Source organism: Bubalus bubalis, chromosome 3 (assembly GCF_019923935.1).
Source record: "Bubalus bubalis isolate 160015118507 breed Murrah chromosome 3, NDDB_SH_1, whole genome shotgun sequence".
Taxonomy (NCBI): Eukaryota; Metazoa; Chordata; class Mammalia; order Artiodactyla; family Bovidae; genus Bubalus; species Bubalus bubalis.
This window is the reverse complement of record NC_059159.1, coordinates 17695157-17701196: the sequence shown is the minus strand read 5'-3', so window position 1 is coordinate 17701196 and position 6040 is coordinate 17695157. Positions and strand designations below refer to the sequence as shown.

General features: G+C 48.0%; 1 long non-coding RNA gene across 1 annotated transcript; it reads left to right on the top strand.

Annotated features, from left to right (window-relative positions):
* Positions 1 to 735: 735 nt before the first annotated feature.
* On the top strand, positions 736 to 5763 carry LOC123332372. The gene is made up of 3 exons (XR_006549163.1): positions 736 to 792; positions 2561 to 2629; positions 5332 to 5763. It is a non-coding gene; the product is annotated as an uncharacterized LOC123332372 (long non-coding RNA).
* Positions 5764 to 6040: the final 277 nt, after the last annotated feature.

Here is a 6040-nt window from a genome sequence, read left to right as displayed (position 1 = left end):
GTTAGGGAGAGATTTGCTCAGGTGGCTGTGCAAACCAGTTGGAACTGGCTCCAGCATACCACTGGTAAGACCTTGAATCAGGCTCAACGAAGCTCAAGCTGGACCAGTGTGAGTCAGAGAGGACGAAGGACCCCCACCAGGCTCCAACCACCCCAGTGGGCACCTGAGTTCAGGCAGATGAGGGAGCTGCCCCAGCTGCCCCTCCTGTCCTTATGCTCATGGGCCCCTGCCATATATACACAAGCACACACAAGCAGGCAATTGCCTGGAGCAAGGGTGGGGTGAGCATACTCTCCCAAAGTGACACATTTTCAATGTTTCAGAAAAGTTATCTGTTGACAGTTAAGGCTGTAAGGCAGGGAAATTGGAGAAAACACTAAAGATTCAGCAAGGACATCAGTGACTGGATGTTGAGATACACATGGAAATATCCAGAAAGAAGTTCTCTTTTTTTTAAAACATTTTATTGAAGTATAGTTGATTTACAATGTTGTATTAATTTCTACTGCACAGCAAAGTAATTCAGTTCTAGATACATGTACATTCTTTTTCATATTCTTTCCATGATGGTTTTTCACAGGAAACTGAATATAGTTCCCTGTACTATACGTGCATGCTAAGTCACTTCAGTCATGTCTGATTCTTTGCAACCCTATGGACTGTAGACTGCCAGGCTCCTCTGTCCATGAGATTCTCCAGGCAAGAATATTGGAGTAGGTTGTCATTTCCTTCTCCAAGGGATCTTCCCAACTCAGGGATCAAAATCGAGTCTCCTGTCTCCTGCATTGGCAGGTGAGTCCTTTACTACTAATGCCATCTGGGAAGCCCATCTGTACTAATCAGCAGGACCTTGTTTATCCATTCTGTATGTCATACTTTGCATCTGCTAATCCCAGACTCAGAAGAAAATTCTTGAGCCTCCACCAGTCAGTGCTTAGGATGCCATCCTTGGGCCCAGCACATGTCTCACTGAAGTCTCAGGCCTCCTGTGAGGTTAGCGAGCCATCATTATACCCATCGCACAGATGAGTTAACCGAGGCTCGGGAAACTTGAGTAGCTGCTGCATGTGACCCCGCTGTAAGTAGTGGAAGCAAGAGTTAAGGCCAGCCTAGTGGGACTGTCGCGCTGGTTGTGGCTCATGACTGGTCACAGCTGGCTGAGGGCCACCCAGACACCCTGACTCACAGGGGCTTTGGCATAATTCATCCTTACAGAGTATTACGGGGCTCTAGTCTGGAGGAGGAGATGGCAGTGAAAACGGATCATCTCCACAGTTGGGATACTGTGGGACCCCTGAGGAAGGACACGAGGGGCAGCCCTCGGGACTTAGAGCCTTGACCATAATGATTCGTTCCTCCCACCTCTGCCCTGGGAGCTCCTCAAGGCAGGGGGCAGGTGGAGGCCCTGAGTTTTCTTTCTTTCTATATCTCCAGGGCCTGGCACAGGGCCCAGCATATAGTAGGTGCTCAGGTAATATGTGTTGCTGCCAGCTTGTAACTCGGGTCTGTTGGCCTTTTTATGGGACTGCAGAGATAGAAATAATAGATTGTGTTATTCTGACACAATGCATGTTCACAGACACACTCCTTCCCATAGCCAGACACATGCCCCATCATGCACGCACACACACACACACACACACACACACACACACACACCCCTTGACACTCTACAACTCAAATCCAGGCATTCAGTGACACACAGACTCCCCCCACACCTCCCCCATGGCTGTCTAAATTCCTAGGCAGACCCACAGCTGCTCCCGGACCTGCACGTTCACACAGGTATGCAAGAGGAGCATTCTTAGACATCCACGTGCAGCTACCTGTCTCCATGAGCCAGCCCAAGGCAGCCACGGCTTAGGGATGCAGTTCTCCTGCCCTCCCCCCTGGCTACTCCCTCGCCGCCCGACCCACCCCGCACACGCACGCGCACATGCGCACACACTGTGGCGATCACAAATGAGTGATCCGAAGGACTTGCGGAGGCTGTATCCAATCCAGCTCCACATCTCTTCATCCTCCCCCGAACCCTGCCCCCAGACCAGGCCACCCTTCCTGAAGCAAATCCCCAGGAGCCATTCAGCCTTGTCTGGCCCCAGGTCCCTAGGGCTCCCAAGTCAAGCCCAGGGCCCCAGGCAGAGGCCAGCACTCACACAATCCTCTGAGTTCACCACCTGGCTGTGAGCAAGTGGAAATGAGGAATTCCAGGCTGGCTATCTCCCTCTGATCACCCTCAGGGCTGCACTGGAAATGGACTCGACCCAACAGGAAGTGGGGCAGGTGATGCCTGGGGGCTCCAAAGGAAGGCACCTGTGCCCAGGCCGAGCCCGAGGCATGAGGCATGGCTGCTCAGGAGAGCTGGTCCCAGGGAGGACTCAACAAAACTGGTGTGGGAGTGCTCCCTTGTCCCTCTGCCTGGGCTCCCCCACTCCCTGTGACCCAGCCTTCTTGGCTACGGTCTTTCTGTAAATAGATCTATTCTGACCACTCCCATCCGTCCTATCCGTGCTCTTCTGAACTGGCCTTAACTCTCACTCTCTCTCTGATTTGGCTCCAGGGTGCCGTGAGTTATCACATTGGGCATCACTGTCCCCACTCCACAGGAAGGACACTGAAGTTTAGACAGGTAGGTAATTTCCTCAACATCATGGAATTCACTGGTACTTGGTGGCATATACTTGGCCTTTTCAGAGCATCAGACCAAACTAGGACGGACGCTCACCGGGGAAAGTGGGTCACAGAATCTCACACAGGGGGGACTTACAGCTATGCGTGAAAACAACAGAAAAGATGGGAGAGAAACATATCAAAATATGTATTAAAAGGTGAGTGCCTTGCAGGCTTCTCTGGTGGCTCAGTGGTAAAGAATTCGCCTGCCAGTGCAGGAAATGTGGGTTCAGTACTTGGTCCAGGAAGACCCCACGTGCCGTGGAGCAACTAAGTCTGTGCATCACAACTATGGAAGCCTGTGTGCCCTAAAACCCAGCTCCACAGCAAGAGAAGCCGCCACCCTGAGAAGCCTGCTGCAGCTAGACAGTAGCCCCCACTGGCGGCAACTAGAGCAAAGCCTGTGCGGCAGTGCAGACCCAGCACGGCCAGAAAGGAAAAGTGGGTGCCTTGGGCCATTCAGTCCAAAACAGAGGTCATGATTATTATTTTAAGAATGAGTGCTTTGGAGGTTTTGAGGGTGTGTTAAAAATGTTTTTATCTTCTTTGAATCTTCTAATTTAACATTTATAATGAAAAAAATTTTTCTTCAAAGGGAGAGGCAACAAGAACACAAGAAAAAATCTCTAATGGTAAAACTTTAAGCCTTGGCAGGGAAGATATTTGGGAGAAAACAAGGGATGTATTCCTGGACATCTCCTATGTCATCCATCCACCTATTTTTCTATAGGAAGGACTCCGGTCCTCTATGGGGAGCTCCCCTTTCAGCTGGCAGAGCACACCCATCCATGGCAATTCCAGTTCGAAACCTTCTTGTCTCTGTTCCTCCCTCCCTTTCTTGTCTTCTCTGCTCCAGAACAATGCTCTGGGTGAAGGCTGTGTTGTATGGAAGGTGATACGATGTTTCCTTATCCCTTGCCTGCCGCAGCCCTTCTCCAGCCCAAAGGTGTTTGAGCTTAGCCAAGGGAGGCTGAACACAGAGGTAGATAGAGAAATGGCAGTGTGGATAGACAATTCCAGTTTCAAAGAGCCTGCTCCATTGTCCACATAAATCAACTCAGAATTGTCAGGTGACACATATGCCTGTGCGCTGCCTGGGCAGTGGGGTCACCATGAGTATACACACCCACCCTCTGGGTTCCCACTTCTAAAAACATTAAAACACAGTGAGATGACCGGACAAGCAGCACTGAGCAGGGCCACCCCACAGGCCAAGCAATAATGAAAGACGCGACTTTCAGGTATCTTATAACAGAAAAGTGTTCCGGACACACCACAACCACTAGCACGGTTCAAAAGAAAGAACACAAAGAAGGAAGAATAGGAAGAAGACAAGAAGAATAACTTTCTTAGAAAATATAAGAATCATCCAGAATTGACTATCAACAACATTCTAAAGATTGGATTCTGAACAGAGGCACACTTGGCGTATTCTTGTTAGCATGTTTCCATCTGAGTAACTTCTTGCTCCAGAAAGTGAAGGGTAAGAGGAAAGGGTTCCCATTTTGAAGTACAGAATACTCAGCTGGTGCCTGGAGGAATGCAGTCCCTTGCACAGTTCTAGATGGTGCCCACTTCCTCCTGGTCACATTTGCACAATCATAGGCACAGGTAGGAAGTGCTCGTTAACAAAGTCTTGACTAGGAGATAACTGGACCATAGCATGTTTTCCTAAAGTTGATATGTAGTTCAGTGGCCCAGAAAGCTGTCTTTCTTAAACTGGGGAGAGACTCAAGTCTTTGTTTACCTCTGGGAAATAGTAAGCTCAGGCTTAACTACACACACACACACACACACACACACACACACACACACACACACAATGACTAATTCAATTTTACTACAAAATTTCCTTTTCATAGAAAGCATGATTATATACTATACAATTTAACAAATTTTGAGCATCTGGGAGTAAGAGATGATGAACTAGGTCCTGTCCCTGAGAAGCGCAGTTTGTTGGGAAAGACATGTACGTAAACACATATAACATTTTGACATTTCTATATAAGTATAAACTGGATATTGGGTACTTACTACATGCCAAGCATTGGTCTAAGTCCTAGAGGCATATTAGCTCATTTCATCCTCACATCATTTTATAGATGAAGAAATGGAGGCACAGAGAGGGTAAGTAACTGCTCAGCTAGTAAACTTGGGATTAGAACCCAAGGAGCAGGTATATGTTTCATCACTGAGCTGCAGTAAAGAGAAGAAAGTGATGGGAATTCTCTAGTTATCCAGGGGTTAAGGCTCTGTGATTTCACTGATGAGGGCCTGGGTTCAATAACTGGTCAGGGAATTAAGATCCGCATGAGAGGACAATCCATTCACTGTTCCAGGGAAGGTGTGTCTGGGGCAATACTGAGATGCAGTAATAATTGAGCTGGATTTTGCAGAGTGACTCTCTTCAATCCATCTTTCTTCACATTCCAAATGGCACAATTGATTCTAATAAATGTTTGAGAAGGAATCAAGTGTTACCACCATTTGTTGGTATAATCCTAACAGATGAGCCCATGGAGCATCCCTTTGCTATACTGAGCTCACCTTTGGAGTGAGAAGTAGCTTGACAGGGTGTTGGGTACTTTCGAATAGGAAATGCTTTTGAGACTTGCTGAACCTTGCTGCTTTATGTTATTGACTCTGGAATCTCATTTTTAGCCTCCAGCTCCGATGAAACGGTCCACCTCCACCTCTCCCTCTTGGATTTCGCACCCTGGTTGTGCCTGCATTTCTCTTGACCAGGCTTTGCGGCTACCTGCATGTAATACCACATGTCTCCAACAGGGGGTTGCTGACAGCAAAGGGATGGGATGTAGTTGAATGGAAAGATCCCTGGGTTCTAAGTTAACCTCGTCCTTGGTTTCCTCTGTGACCTTGGTTTCCTCATCCATAAAATAAATATACTACTTCTGTCTGTCTTCCTCACACAACAGTGGTCAGAAATGTGAGGATGAAAATGAATATGGCAGAAGAGGCAGCTCCTGTCACTTTCACACAGCTCTTGTCTGTTTAGCCACTAAGTCATGTCCGACTCTTTACAACCCCATGGACTGCAGCACGCCAGGCTTCCCTGTTCTTCACCATCCTCCAGAGTTTGCTCAAACTCATGTCCATCAAGTCGATGATGTCATCCAACCATCTCATCCTCTTCTCCTTCTGCCCCCTTCTCCTCTTGTCATCAATCTTTCCCAGCATTAGGGTCTTTTCCAGTAAGTCGGCTCTTGGCATCAGGTGGCCAAAGTATTGGAGCTCAGCATCCGTCTTTCCAATGAATATTCAGGGGTGATTTCCTTTATATTGACTGGTTTGATCTCCTTGCTGTCCAAGGGGCTCTCAAGAGTCTTCTCCAGCATCACAGTTCAAAAGC